At 43.9% G+C, this 13,603-nt stretch overlaps 1 long non-coding RNA gene across 2 annotated transcripts in view; it reads right to left on the bottom strand.

Annotated features, from left to right (window-relative positions):
- Positions 1-13,603, bottom strand: part of LOC121139307 — a 35,024-nt gene that overhangs the window by 20,063 nt on the left and 1,358 nt on the right. The window lies entirely within an intron of this gene.

Here is a 13,603-nt window from a genome sequence, read left to right as displayed (position 1 = left end):
TCCATATCACAATTATGACTAAATTACAGCCTCTAATTGACAAACACAAGTTCAGATAGTGTGGTTCTCATGGGCCTCACAATGACCCTGTCAAAGGATATTAGAGTGTAAGATATCAGCACTAATTTGTATTGAGTATTTACAATGTCCCACAAATTCAATAAATAAAATTTACTAACAATTTAGTCAAGAAAACTCAATAACAAGGGTTTTGGCATTATATCTTCCCTACAGTGTACCAGGCTTTCTTTTAGACCACCAACCAGCTCCCAAATCATGACATGGAGAATTCTTATTAGTTGTGAATTCTCCACCTTAGCTTAGGCTCATTTCTTGCTAGCTCTTATTATCTTGACCTGTTTCTCTTCATCTACTTTTTGCCTTGGAACTTTTTAACTTTTCATGTTGTAAGTCCTACTTTTTCTGCTTCTTCCACATCTGTCTGTCTGGCAGCTGCCCAACTGCTGGCTCCAGCTGTGCCCCTCTCTTTTGCCTTCATTCTCTCCTCTCTCAAGCCTAGATTTCTCCTACTCATTCTTTCTGCCTAGCTATTGGCCATTTGGCTTTTTATTAGGTCAGCCAAGTGCCTTAGGCAGGCAAGGTGAGACAGCAACACATCTTACATAATTAACAATATTCCACAGCACAACAGTCCTGTGGATTAAGTACTATTGTGTGTGTGCGTGAGTGTGTGTGTGTGTGTGTGTGTGTACAGGTGGGTGTGCATGTGTACATGTGTGCATTTGGGAGTGGAGATGAGAGGTTGGCATTGGGTACTTTGCTTACTCACTCTCCACCTTATGTTTTGAGATAGGGTTTCTCACTGAACCTAAAACTGGCTGACTTGGTAGATTGGCTGGCCAGTGAGCTCCCATGATCCACCTGCTTCCATGCCATATGCCCTTGAGTATTGGGTTACACCTTGATTTTTTTTTTTTGAGCCCTGAGGATTCAGCCTCAGGTTGTCATGTTTGCACAGCAAGCACTTTTCATATTTCACTGCTACCTCTCCACACTTTCTACCGCCCCCCCAAGCCTCACCCCCTCACTTTTAGCACAGGAAACTGACTCATAGAGATAGACGTCACCTACTCAATGCACACAGGTGGTTAGTGGCGCAGTCAGGATTTGAACATTAAAAACCCCATTGTGAGAGACCTCAGTGTTAATCACCATGCCTCAGTTGGTGACCACTGCAGTCCTTCTCCCCCCTCCTGCTACCCATTCAAAGATCATCCATTTGTACCCATTCCACAGTCTTACCACATTTCAATACTTCTAAACTATTAAAATTTTGGGGCGGGGAGATGGTTGCAGGAGTGCAGATTGCTTGCCATGTGCCAGACAAGCATGAGGAGCATAGTTCAGATCCCTGAACCCATGTAAATTCCAGTGTGTGTGGTGACCCACTTGCAATCCCAGTCATCGGAGGTGGAGGCAGGATCCTGGCTAACAAGACTAATAGAATCCCTGAGTCCCAGTTTCAGTGAGAGACCCTTCCTCAATAAACAAGGTGGAGGGTGATTGAACAAGACACCTGGCACCAACCCATGGCCTCCACAAACACATGCACACATATCCCTACACACACACACACACACACACACACACACACACACACACACACTGCACTATATATATATGTATATATATACATATATATGTTTCAAATGCTTATGCTGTGTTTTTGTCATTAGGATATTTAATCTTGGGAATGTTTATCATCTACAAAGTTTCTTGTCTAGGCTCAACATAGTCTCTACGGGAGGTAAACACAAGCAGCTGCAGGCTGGGGCCAGGCTCCCACTGCATAGTCTAGTGACTCCCTGAGTAGCAAAAGGTGCTCTTCTCATGGGCTTCAGATGCATCAGGCGGTATCTTCTTTGCCCCTTCTTTGGGGGCACTACAATAACTGAACCATCATTTTAGGGCTCAGGAGGAACTCCAAAACTCAAAACAGTTCCCCCTCCCTTGGTCAGATCATAAAGGAGACAAGCCTAGTGGGATAATAAGATGAAGATGTTTTAATAAATCCCAAATGCACTGCCACTCAGTGAGTCTCCGCCCTAGCAGGCAAGAGACTTGGAGAATAGCACACATGCTTTCCTTTTTTAAACATGTTCCTTTCCCATAGGCTTCAATGCTCACAATAACCTTGAACTGAGGACCTCTCCATTCATTCAGAGTCTGAACCCTTTTCTGGGTCTTCCCCTATTGCCTAATAACGTGACCCTTTAAATAACAGGCAGCTCAAAACAGAGCAGAACCTTTAATTCCCAGCACAGAGAGTATTTGGTGCAGACAGAACAAAGGTAACAACTCCAGTGCAAATTACTTACTGGAGAATAGAAAACAAAGGAAGACTGGAAGGAAAGAGGTGAAGAAAGAAGGGAAGTAACTAATAAACTCTACTTAGGACTACTGGGTATGAAAATGTATGGTCAGAGACCATGTGATAGAATGTGCACTTTCATGTATTTCTTTTTTAATATTAGCCTTAGGAGCCTTATCAGGGAGTCTGAAGGCTGCTTTATTGGAGAAGTTCAGAGAACCCTAGAGTTCTGGTCTTGACAATCAAGTATTTTACATCCCCACTATAAAATTGCCTGGTTCATGTGCACTCCTTGTCCCTGTCCTTCCCACCCTCAAACCCCAGCTTCTCCCTCTCAGATGCACTCTGCAGAGCTGGGTCTACAGACAGAACCCTAGCAGCCTAGATAGGGCTGGGATGTGGTTGAATGCAAGGAAAGGGAATGAATAATGGATAATGGACTTGGCCAGTGGCCGAGCAGCAGCAACAGCTGAGTCTGCAGGCGTCCAGATGCACTTTTGCAACTCTGAAGAGATATTAGATTCAAGAAAAGGCAAATATAAAATCTGCCCTTCCCAGGGAGCACCAGAATTAGGTGACCACGCAGCATTGTCATCTCAGGACAACAAGAATGAGCCATCTGATCCAAACATTTGTGGGTCAGTATGACTTGAAGCACAGTCTCACTGAGTTTCAAATGCCCTATCAGCGCCTTGGCCTGCCAGTTTCATGCCACCAAAGGAAGCATGTTGTACTCAACCCCAAAGGGATTGACTATTAGGGTTCAGGAAGTACAGTTATATAAACAAATGGTACATTGGAAAACTATCTTCCTTTCCTCACAGAGGCACCGAAGTGACAATACATAAGGCAGAATAATACCACAGTGAGAATATTAGAGGTGCACTGACAAGGTCCACACCAGTCATCACAAAACCAAGAAGGGATTCCAGTAAAAATGTGGCAGTTTGGCACATCCTGTCCGTCCTTTCTTCTCTATGGTGCAGTGCTAAGCAGGTGGGAAGAAACCCACACTCCAAGGCTCCTCAACATGGAAACAAGAAGACAACCCATGCTTTCAGTCCTACTTTGAGAGCCTGGTTGTTGTCACATCTGCCTTCAAGTGCTGCAATGGCCACCAGAACTTAAGCAGTGAAAAATCAAATGGTGAGTCACAGACCAATTATGCAGGTCTACTCCTACTCAACACCAGGGGGAGCAAAAGAATAGAAAAGTCCTGAGGAGTCCTTGGACCTCCATAGCTAACTGAAGGTCTTCTGGTGCATAAAACCAAAGACGGGAACTCATCTCTGCTCTTCAAAAGTCCACATAGAGGCCCAAAACTTATAAAACATACAAAGATATAGGAAAATATGGCTCAATCAAAACATAAAAAGAAAACTCCAGAAACCAATTCCACAAAAATATTTGAGTTGACCGGTAAAGTAAAATATCTGACATAAAGATGTCCAACAAACTAAAAGATTGCAATTCCAGTGCTCTGATGGCGAGGCAGGACATTTTGTTCTTTGGAAGTTCAAGGACATTTTGGACTTTGTGATGAATTAAAGACCTGATTGAGCTACATGGCAAGACCCTACCCCTCTCCCCCGGAAAAAAAGCCAAGAGAGAAAATAAGCAAATGAATGAAATTAGGAAGGCTATACATAAGTCAAATGAAAATAACACAAAGAGGTGTAAACTATAAAAAAGATTTTAAAAAAGTTTTGTGAGCTTAGTAACAGAATGGCTTAGTTACAGAAGAAATAACTGGAAAACTGGAAGCCAGATCATCCAAAGAGATCACATTACAGAAGCACAAAGGAAGAATGAAGAGAAGCCAAAGACAGTCCAGGGAGCAAGGTGTGATGGTGCTCATCTCTGACTCCAGCTTCTAATCAGGGAGCAGAGAAATGCCAGTCTGTGACAAGCACTTGGCTCAATCCCTAGCACTGCAGAAAGAGAGGCGGGAGGATATTAAGGGCGAAAGACAAATCTATGTTAAAGGATATACAGCCAGTATGTGAAGATACAATGTATACAATTCAGGATGTAATTTGCAACATCAGTAACATCTGGAGAAAGTGGAGCTACATTGTCTGAATGCAACTGAAGTTAATCTTTTGGCAACTTAAACTTGAATGCTATAACTTTGTTTCATGCAATAATGGTAACCAAAAGAAAATATCTATATAATATACATCTATAACATGAAAATGAAATGACCCAGAGGCTGATATTGGGGTTCAAACTTCAATCTGGATATGAGAAAAGCAAAGCAGTTGACCACTAGCTCTCACCTCTAGCTCAGACTGAAAGGGCTGATCCACGATGAACTCTTCACCAGGTCTCAAACTGCTGGCTCTCCTCAGTGTGGCTGAGGAACCAATGCCTCATACTGACCTTGCTTCTGTCTTATATACTTCCCTAATGTTGGGATTAAAGGTGTGAGCTGCAATTCTCTTTTAGACTGACTCACTCTTGCGTAGATCTGGGTGACCTTGAACTCAGAGACATCCATCTATCTCTTAATCCTGAGTCCTAGGATGAAAGGTGTGTACCACCACTACCTCTGGCTGCTTGGGTTAAAGGTGTGTGCCTGGCTTCTAAAGCTTGTGGCTGACTTTGCTTTTCTGACTCCTCAGTCAACATTTAATAAATCATAAATAATATATCACTGCATACATCAAAGAAGACAAGAAAATCAAAACATGTTACCAGCAGAACACTAGTTTAGGGCATTGTGATTTTAAGAGCATAAATAGGCTTCCTCTTTTTCTGCTTCCTGGGACCATGAGGTGAGTGACCCTCCCACCACACCCCCACTGCCGTGTGTGCTGTGGAGTGAAGGACCACAGACCAAAAGCTCTGAATGAGCCAAATAATTTCTGTGTGACACTGTTTATGTCAGTCTGACATAACATTAAAAGCTTTTTCATTTCTGTGGCATTTATCAGCAATTACTTGCCAACAAATTACATGACTAGAGAAGCCAGTAAATCCCTAGAAAAATGCACTATATTAACGCTGAATCGCCAATTAATAAAAACAGAAAGACCAAGAATGAAAAAGAAACGGTCAAGACCAGATGGTTTTACTAAAGAATTCCAATATATATGTAAAGAATGGCCAGTCTTCTGTAAAGCAGGGAAACCTCAAGATCACTCAGTGAGGTTAGCATTACCCTGTCACCAGAAGACAACCACCTGATAGCACGATGAAGAGTCATGCCAAATTTCCCAACAAAACGGTAGTGATCCGAATCACACAGCACATTTAAAAGATTATACACCACAGCCAAGTAGGATTTAATCCTGGAATAAGGATAGTTCAATCTATCAAAAACAAAGCCAGCACAGAGCCCAGTGTGATAGATCATGCAGAAGTAGAGGCTGGAGCCATGTGAGTGCCAGGCTAGCCTAGCTCACAGTGATGTAAATGGACTACAAATTGGAATTGTAAGTTAAAAAGTTATTTCTTAAGTTTCTTTTGTTGGGCACTGTGGTGATTTAAAAATGTTCCCCATAGGCTCATAGGAAGTGGCAATATTAGGAGGTATGGCCTTGTTGGAATTAGGTGTGACCTTGTTGGAGGAAGTGTGTCACTGGAAGTGGGCTTTGAGGTTTCAAATGCTCAAGCCAGGACCAGTGTCAATCTCTCTCTTCCTGCTGCCTGTGAATCCAGATGTAGAACTTTCATCTCCCCTTCCATCACCATGTCTACCTGTATGCCACCATGCTTCCTGCTATAACAATAGTGGGCTAAACCTCTGAACTGTAAGTTGGCCCCAATTAAATGTTTTCCTTCGTAAGAGTTGTGTGGTCATGGTGTCTCTTCACAACAATAGAAACTCTAAGATAGACACTTTGTCATAGAACAAAAAAATCTAGATACCCAAGGACCCAGGATGAGGCACCAGTATGTTAAGTCAAAGGGCAGTATGAAACAAAGGCAAATGGTTTGTGGGGGGTGACACTTGGACCAGATCTTCTCCCAAAGAGCCTTGAGATAATTTCAGTCCCAGGCAGAAGGTCACCTGTGGCTCCTTACAAGGACCTTAGGTTGGGGATGTAGTTCAGTGGAAAAACACTTCTCTAGAGTATGTGAGACCTCAGATTCACTCTCCCACATGGCAAAACACAAAATGCAAAAAAATTTTAAGTTTTAACCAGAACTATCTAAATAAAAGTCTCCTTCAGAAACCATGGGGTTGCTTCAAAATAATAAATGATACATTTTAAGCCTGTTTGGGGGGCAATGTGTCATATGGCTATAAACAACTGCTCTAGCCTTATAGCACTTTTGTAGGAAAAAGAATGTGTGTGTGTGCGCACGCGTGTGTGTGTGTGTGTGTGTGTGTGTGTGTGTGTGTGTGTGTGTGCTGTACATGTGGTTCAGGAAAGGCTATAAAATGGTAAATGGCTACTAGTAGGAATTGTTGATTGTAGTTTTAGAATTTCACATAAAATTGTGAAAAAATGAAATGACAAAGAAATGTACACATGCCAGGTGATGGCACATGCCTTTAATCCCAGCACTTGGGAGGCAAAGGCTGGCACTCTCTGTGAGTTCCAAGCCAGCCTGATCTATAGAGTGAGTTCTAGAACAACCAGGACTGTTTCACAGAGAAACTCTGTTTTGAAAAACAAACAAAAACTTAAAAATGAAAGAAAAGAAATCTACATAAGAGCTGATCTGCAAACACCAAATAAGATACTGCTAGGTGTAGGTTTTGAGAGTATAAAGTTCCAATTAACACTATATTAGTCTGACATGTACCTTAACAGATTAATTCCATCTGATCTTGTAGCATCAAGTCATCAAAAGTCTCCTGGAAGGCACCATATCTTAAAATAGTTTTATAGCAGGTCATTACCTAGGAAAATCTAACTCTAGGAGGCCTCGAGCAGGCATGGCAGTCAAGAGGCTGAATATAGCAGAAGAACCCAGAGACTAGTTGGAGAAAGAAGATGCTGGGGAAAAAGAAAGAAAGAATATTTCCAGAGCCCCCGAGGCATGTATCCAAGAGGAGGGAGCCCCACTCCTAACTGTAGTAGAGATGGGACATTGCACAAGTAATTGGGCCAAAGCAGGAAGGACATGGGAAAATGTGTCGATCCCTCTCAGCCCTACCCTACAAGTTCATATTGATGCCTCCTCTTTGCTAGAGTCCACCTTCAGCCAAGAGGGAAAGAGATCCTGTGGAGCAGGGGTCAGGGCAGGCACTGGGGTGGGGGTGGGTGACATGGTGCTTTGTGATGGCCACTACCAATTATCAACTTGACAGGACAAGCCTCTGGGCATGGCTGTGAGAGTTAAGTGAGATGAGAAGGCCTCCCCTGACTGTGGGCAGCTCCATCCTATGGTCTGGAGTCCTAGATTAAAAATGAGAAGGGAGCTGAGCACCAGCTTTCACCATTATCTGCTTCCTGACTGAGGATATAGCCAGCCATCTTATTCTCCTGTCACTGTACCTCCCCTGCCATGTTGGGCAATACCCTCAAACTGTGAACCAAGACAAGCTCTTTCTTCCTCCTCCTAGTTGCTTTCTTTTGGTATTTGTTACAGCAGCAAGATAAGTGTCTAATATGGGACTGGAGCATGTTCAAAGTAGAACAGATCTTGACCCACATCCAGGACTGTAATCAGAAGGTTTTTCTCTGTCTAGTTGGGTCTCACGTGACCAGTTTCTCTCTGCCCACCAGGTCCCCGCAGCCATTTAAAAGATAACCACTCAGAGACTTAATATATATTTGTAATTGTTTGGCCAATGGCTTAGGCTCATTACTGGATAGCTCTCTCTCTCTCTCTCTCTCTCTCTCTCTCTCTCTCTCTCTCTCTCTCTCTCTCTCATAAATTAAGCCATTTCTACTAATCAGTTTATCACCGTGTGGCTGTAGCTTACCTGTGATGCCCTGGCATCTTGCCTCCCTGGCAGCTATGTGGTGTCTCCTGACTCTGTCTTCTTTCTCTCTGTCTCTTTGTTCAGATTTCCCATTAGCTACATTCTGCCTGTCCATTGGCCAAAACAGCTTTACTCATCAACCGATAAAAGCAACACATATTCGCAGCATTCAATAGGATATCCCACATCAGCATTTCTGTGTTGAAGTGACAATTCAAAATAGCTTAAGTTTAAGTTCATTGGTTTGCTTTCCTGAGAAGCCCATGGCTGTAGGATTTTAGCATTTAGCTCTGTCTTTCACCCACCTCTTCTTTGCCTCATTTTTCAGGCAGCTAAGCAAGATGAGCATGAATAGTCCTCAGCCCAAAGCCTCCCCATACACTATTCCAAATGAAAAATGAACTTCCTCGGGGCTGGAGAGATGGCTCAGAGGTTAAGAGCACTGACTGCACTTCCAAGGGTCCTGAGTTCAATTCCCAGCAACCACATGGTGGCTCACAACCATCTACAATTCAGTCTGGTGCCCTCTTCTGGCGTGTAGGCAGAACACTGAATATGTAATAAATAAATCTAAAAAAAAATGAACTTCCTCTCAGCACCTGAGACTTGGGGAATTATCTCTATCTGTGTGCCCTCCCTGAATTAAGGAAGATGAGTAATATGATTGGTGCTACCAAGAACAGGTGCCATCAATAAAGGATGGGATGGGTACAGGCAGTGAGAGGGAACCAAAGATTGACACTTCTCCCAGACCCACAGCATAGTGGAAGGAAGAGTCTCCTAAGGACAGTCTGCAACAGTTCTAAATAATGAGTATCATGGCCCCCAAGGGGGAAGTCTAATTGACACTGGAGACAGGGAGGCTGGAGAGTGGATTGTGTGGTAAGAGAGAGGAGGGAGGGCAGGGAGAGTTTTTCAAAATATAGCTTTGTGATGGAAGTATGAAATTATAGAGATTTATTATCAGTGTGGGGAGGGGAGAAGGTAACATGGTTAAAATATGAGACACATGCTAACTACATATAGACCTGAAATAATTTAAAATCTTAACATTTTCTATAGAAGAATATTTGAAGACTATTGTGAGAAACAGTGACCCTCTCTTCATAGTAAGACAACTGGGAACTCACAGTGAAAGGGAGACAGATTTGTTTTCAGTTCTTCAGACACTGGGCATCAGCCTGGACAAAAGGCAAAATGCCTCTAGATTTGGTTTTAAAAGTTGTTTTTCTATCCCTAATCATATTTCTCTGTCTCCTGAATTCCTTACTGGCTAAGCTTCTCATGGAGGTACTGTCTGCTTTGTGTCTAGGCATTGTTCCCCCTCCAAATTCTCCATCCTATTGGTTCAGGAAGCAAGGCCTTATCTAACGTATATCCTGGGGCTCAAGAGTCCTTCCTTCTCTAATGTGTGGGCTGGGTCACATGGCAGACCGTAACTTTTAAACCCTGTGATGAGCTGACAGTGCAGGTGCCAGCTGCCAACTAGGGAAGACAGGGGCCCAGTGCCTCCTGCTTCTCTGTGGTTCCCTGACGATCTATAAAGGCACCCCATACTGAATACAGAACATAATGATTTATTTCTTACATATGGATGAAAACAGATGATGGAAATACTATAATGCTTCTCAGGTAAATTGTGAAGTTCAGTGCAATTAGCAAAACATCCTCAAAATAGCTTCGGTTTGGTTGGCATGTGATCAAACCCTGAAAAGCTTTGATTTGAATAAACAAGATTCAGATATATGTCCATGTCTGCTCAAGAAACAGAGCTGAAAATGATGGGCACTAGAAGAAACCATCCTGAGTGAGGTAACCCATTTACAAAAAGAGAAACATGGCTTGTACTCACTTATATATGGATTTTAGTCATAGATCTGAGGAGTGCCAGCCTACAATCCCATGGCCAGAGAGTCTGGGAAACAGAACATTCATTCAATGGCTGATGGAAGCAGAGGCAGACTTCCACAGCTAAACACTGAGCTGAACTCAAGGAATCCAGTGACAGAGAGGGAGGACTGATGAGCAAAGGGATAAGACTGGGCTGGTTTAACCCCCAGAAACAGCTGACCTGACAAGGGTTAGTTCTTGAATCCCAGACTGATGGCTGGGATTCCAGCATGGGACTGATCAAGACCCCCTGAACGTAGGTGTCAGTGAGGAGGCCTAGATAATCTATTGGGCCTTGGGTAGTAGATCAGTATTTATCCCGGGCATACAAATGATCTTTGGATGCCCATCCAACAATGAGAGATGCACTCTCACCCCTGGACTCTTGGGGGAGGGTCTAGGCCCTGCCCTGGATGAAATGACAGACTATGGACACCCCCATGGAGGGCCTCACCCTCCCTGGGGAAATGAGGGGATATTGGAAGGGTTGGGGGGAGGGGGTGGGAGGAGGGGAGGGAAAGGGAAAGGGACCTGGAATTGACATGAGAAGCAACCTTGTTTCTAATTTAAATTTAAAAATAAAAATTAAAAACAAACAAATGAAACAGAGTCGAAGGAAGAAGCCACAAAGCTCCAGCCTTCTCCTTGGGAGGTAGGCAAGCTCTGAGTGAGATTGCAAAAAGAGGGGGCTTTGAAGACCAGTGGACAGTGAAAGAGTCAGAATCAATGTCAAGACCCAGAGAAGATACAGGGCTGACTCGTATGGAGCAGGAGCACCTTGCTTACCACCATTCTTTCCTTCCAAATGCTTCCCCTCCCTCTGCCTCAGCAGTAATGAGTTATGCCATGAGTGATGTGACCACCCATAGGATTCTGAGGGGTGTGCCCAGATGGCAGGTGAAGTTCTGATGCTGGTGGACCAAAGGTCCATGATGACTCGGCCCCACTGTGGCTCAGGCATCCTTCTCTGTGAAGTTCCTGAGAAAGCAGTATACCTGAGGGCCACTGATGGAGGAGAAATCAAAATAGCTCTTTACATGCAACTGAGTTATGCCAAGTTTATGCAGGATTCTCTTCTTAGGGCCAGCAACCCGAACCAACAGCTTCCAAGGGACTTTCCCTCTTGAACAAAGCTCCAAAATCTCCTCGGTAAGAAATGCAAGTATTAAAAAGTATATGTCATTATTCACTTGAGAAGGAGAAAGCAAGATAGCCAGATCCAACAAGAAGGCCCTGACTCCCTTTACCTATAGCATCCAAATGAAGTCGAAGAAAGAGCTAAACTAAGTGGGGGCTGATGACTCTGCTCTTGTTAAGTGTGGACTAATATGTTCCCTGGAATCTGACCAATAGATTGAACAATCCTCCCCACCAGGAAATGTAAAGCTAGAAAAAAGGGGAAATCTGAAGCAACCCCTTCCTCTAGAACTTGCTCTTTCTAGAGTACACCATGGACAAACAGAGCTAGCACACCTGAGAACTTATTAGAATTATGGAAGTTGACCCCACCCTAAGTGACCAGAATCAGAGAGGCACATTTGTAAGATCATCAGGCAATTCAAACATGAATCAAAGTCTGAGGAACTCTGAATTTATAGCTCCTACATTCACTGTCTGCTCATTTCCTAAAATAATGTTCGGCATATGGTCAATAATTAATGAAGGAATATTTAAGAGATTCTTGTTGGCACTTCTTTAATTCCATCTGAGGGGAAGCAAGCATTTCTGGGAAGCTAGAACACACTACAAATGGGTGGCTTAGCCAGACAGAAGCATACTGAAAACAAGCAAATAAAATAATTCCAGGCACCCACATTCAGCACTGCCAAGTGGGACAGATGGGCATAGTAACTCCTTCCGTACTCCCTCCCCTCATGGTTTTCCCTCCCTTCCTCACTGGTGCTCCCCTTCATTCTTATGAGTACTCAGGTCATGTCTTGAGTTCTACATCATATTCAAGGTAATGTCTCATGGGTTATCTGCTTCTTAAAGTCTTGTCCTTAAGTTCAAATTTGAACATACAGCGAACTATTATATAGCCACAAATACAAGGCATAGATAGGGGCCCAGCTTAGTGGTAGAGCACTTGTTAGCATGCATGAAGACCCAGGTTCGATCACCAGCTCTTCAAGGGGGTAGCAGTGAAAGAATGTTCAATCACACAAAACATAAAACTTTTTTTTAAAAAAGGAAACAAATTGCAAGCATTGTCCCATACCACTTATATTTGCTAAACAGAAATACAAACTTTACCTAGAGTCTGGAGGTGACCTTATAAGCCTGGTTGTCAGGGAGGGGGTGGAGATAATGTTGCTAGTTTTCTGTACTCTCCTAAACTTCTAGAGCCAAGCAGCAGGTCAGTCTAGTAGCCGAACACATCATTGCCAATCTTGTTAAAGTGCAACTTTTGGGTCGGTGGGCTGGCACCCACAGCACTTCCCACAGGCTCAATAGTGACGCTGATACTGATGGTCCAAGGCCTGAACTTTTGAGTTGGAAGTTTTCAGAGCAGTGTCTATGGTCTTGGAGCCTCAGAAGCATGGTTACCGGATCCAAGGCTGAGGTTCCCTTGTAGAAGGCCTGAACTCTGACCTTAGAATTTGCATAAAACAGTTTTCCAGGAGATGCTGATGCTTCAGACCTGGGAACCACACTTTGACGATCATTGAGAGCTTCTTTTCTCTCTCTTTGCATCATAAATGATATGAAGACCCTAAAAACGAATCTATCTTCTTCACTGCCTATAAATCAATGTTTCATCCGGAAACCCCTGGAATTCCTCCTGACATCTCTCACTCCCACAGCCACGAAGTCAAATCATTGTGCCCTAATACACCTGAGATGTCAAACATCACAGCTCTATGCGCGTTTCTAGCCTTGACTGGTAATGTTACTTCCTCCTTATGCCCAAATCCTGCCCATCCTTCAGAGTCCTCAAATGATATTATATGCCCATAAGGCCTCCTCAGAGCGCCACAGCACTTCTTGTTCCTCCTTGGTGACACTCTCCAACCACCGCCTGGTCCAGTGACTGCTAATGGGGAGTGTGTCATCCTGCAGTAAACTGGGCACTTCTGGGGTGCAGGGGGCGGGGAGTAATTTTCCTGTTTTCATCTGCCTATGGGCCTCAGCCAATCTCCAGCACACAGCTGACACTCAAGATTGAGTGAAAGAATGAAGGAGAGGAGCCTCCTCAGGAAGGGCGCGGAACTGTCTAGTAATGGAAACTGGAACCCTGTGCCCGCCAAGCCTGGTGACCAACAGTAACAGGTGTTTCCATTCTGTGATTCATTCCGCATAGCTGCGCACGCACATAGCGTAAGCACACATAGGCTCCAGGAATACAACGCCCGGCCGGCAAGCAGACGTGCACCCAGTGTCCTGGGAGCCCAGGAGACACACCTCAGCGACAACCTGGATCCACAAAGGGGAGGCCCTGTCACCTAAAATAGTAATGTCTTACTGCAAACAAAACAAGCAATTGCTCCTGCCTATTT

The sequence above is a fragment of the Mesocricetus auratus genome, unplaced genomic scaffold, assembly GCF_017639785.1.
Source record: "Mesocricetus auratus isolate SY011 unplaced genomic scaffold, BCM_Maur_2.0 Super-Scaffold_15014, whole genome shotgun sequence".
In the NCBI taxonomy this organism is placed as follows: Eukaryota; Metazoa; Chordata; class Mammalia; order Rodentia; family Cricetidae; genus Mesocricetus; species Mesocricetus auratus.
This window is presented reverse-complemented; position numbering and strand designations above follow the sequence as displayed.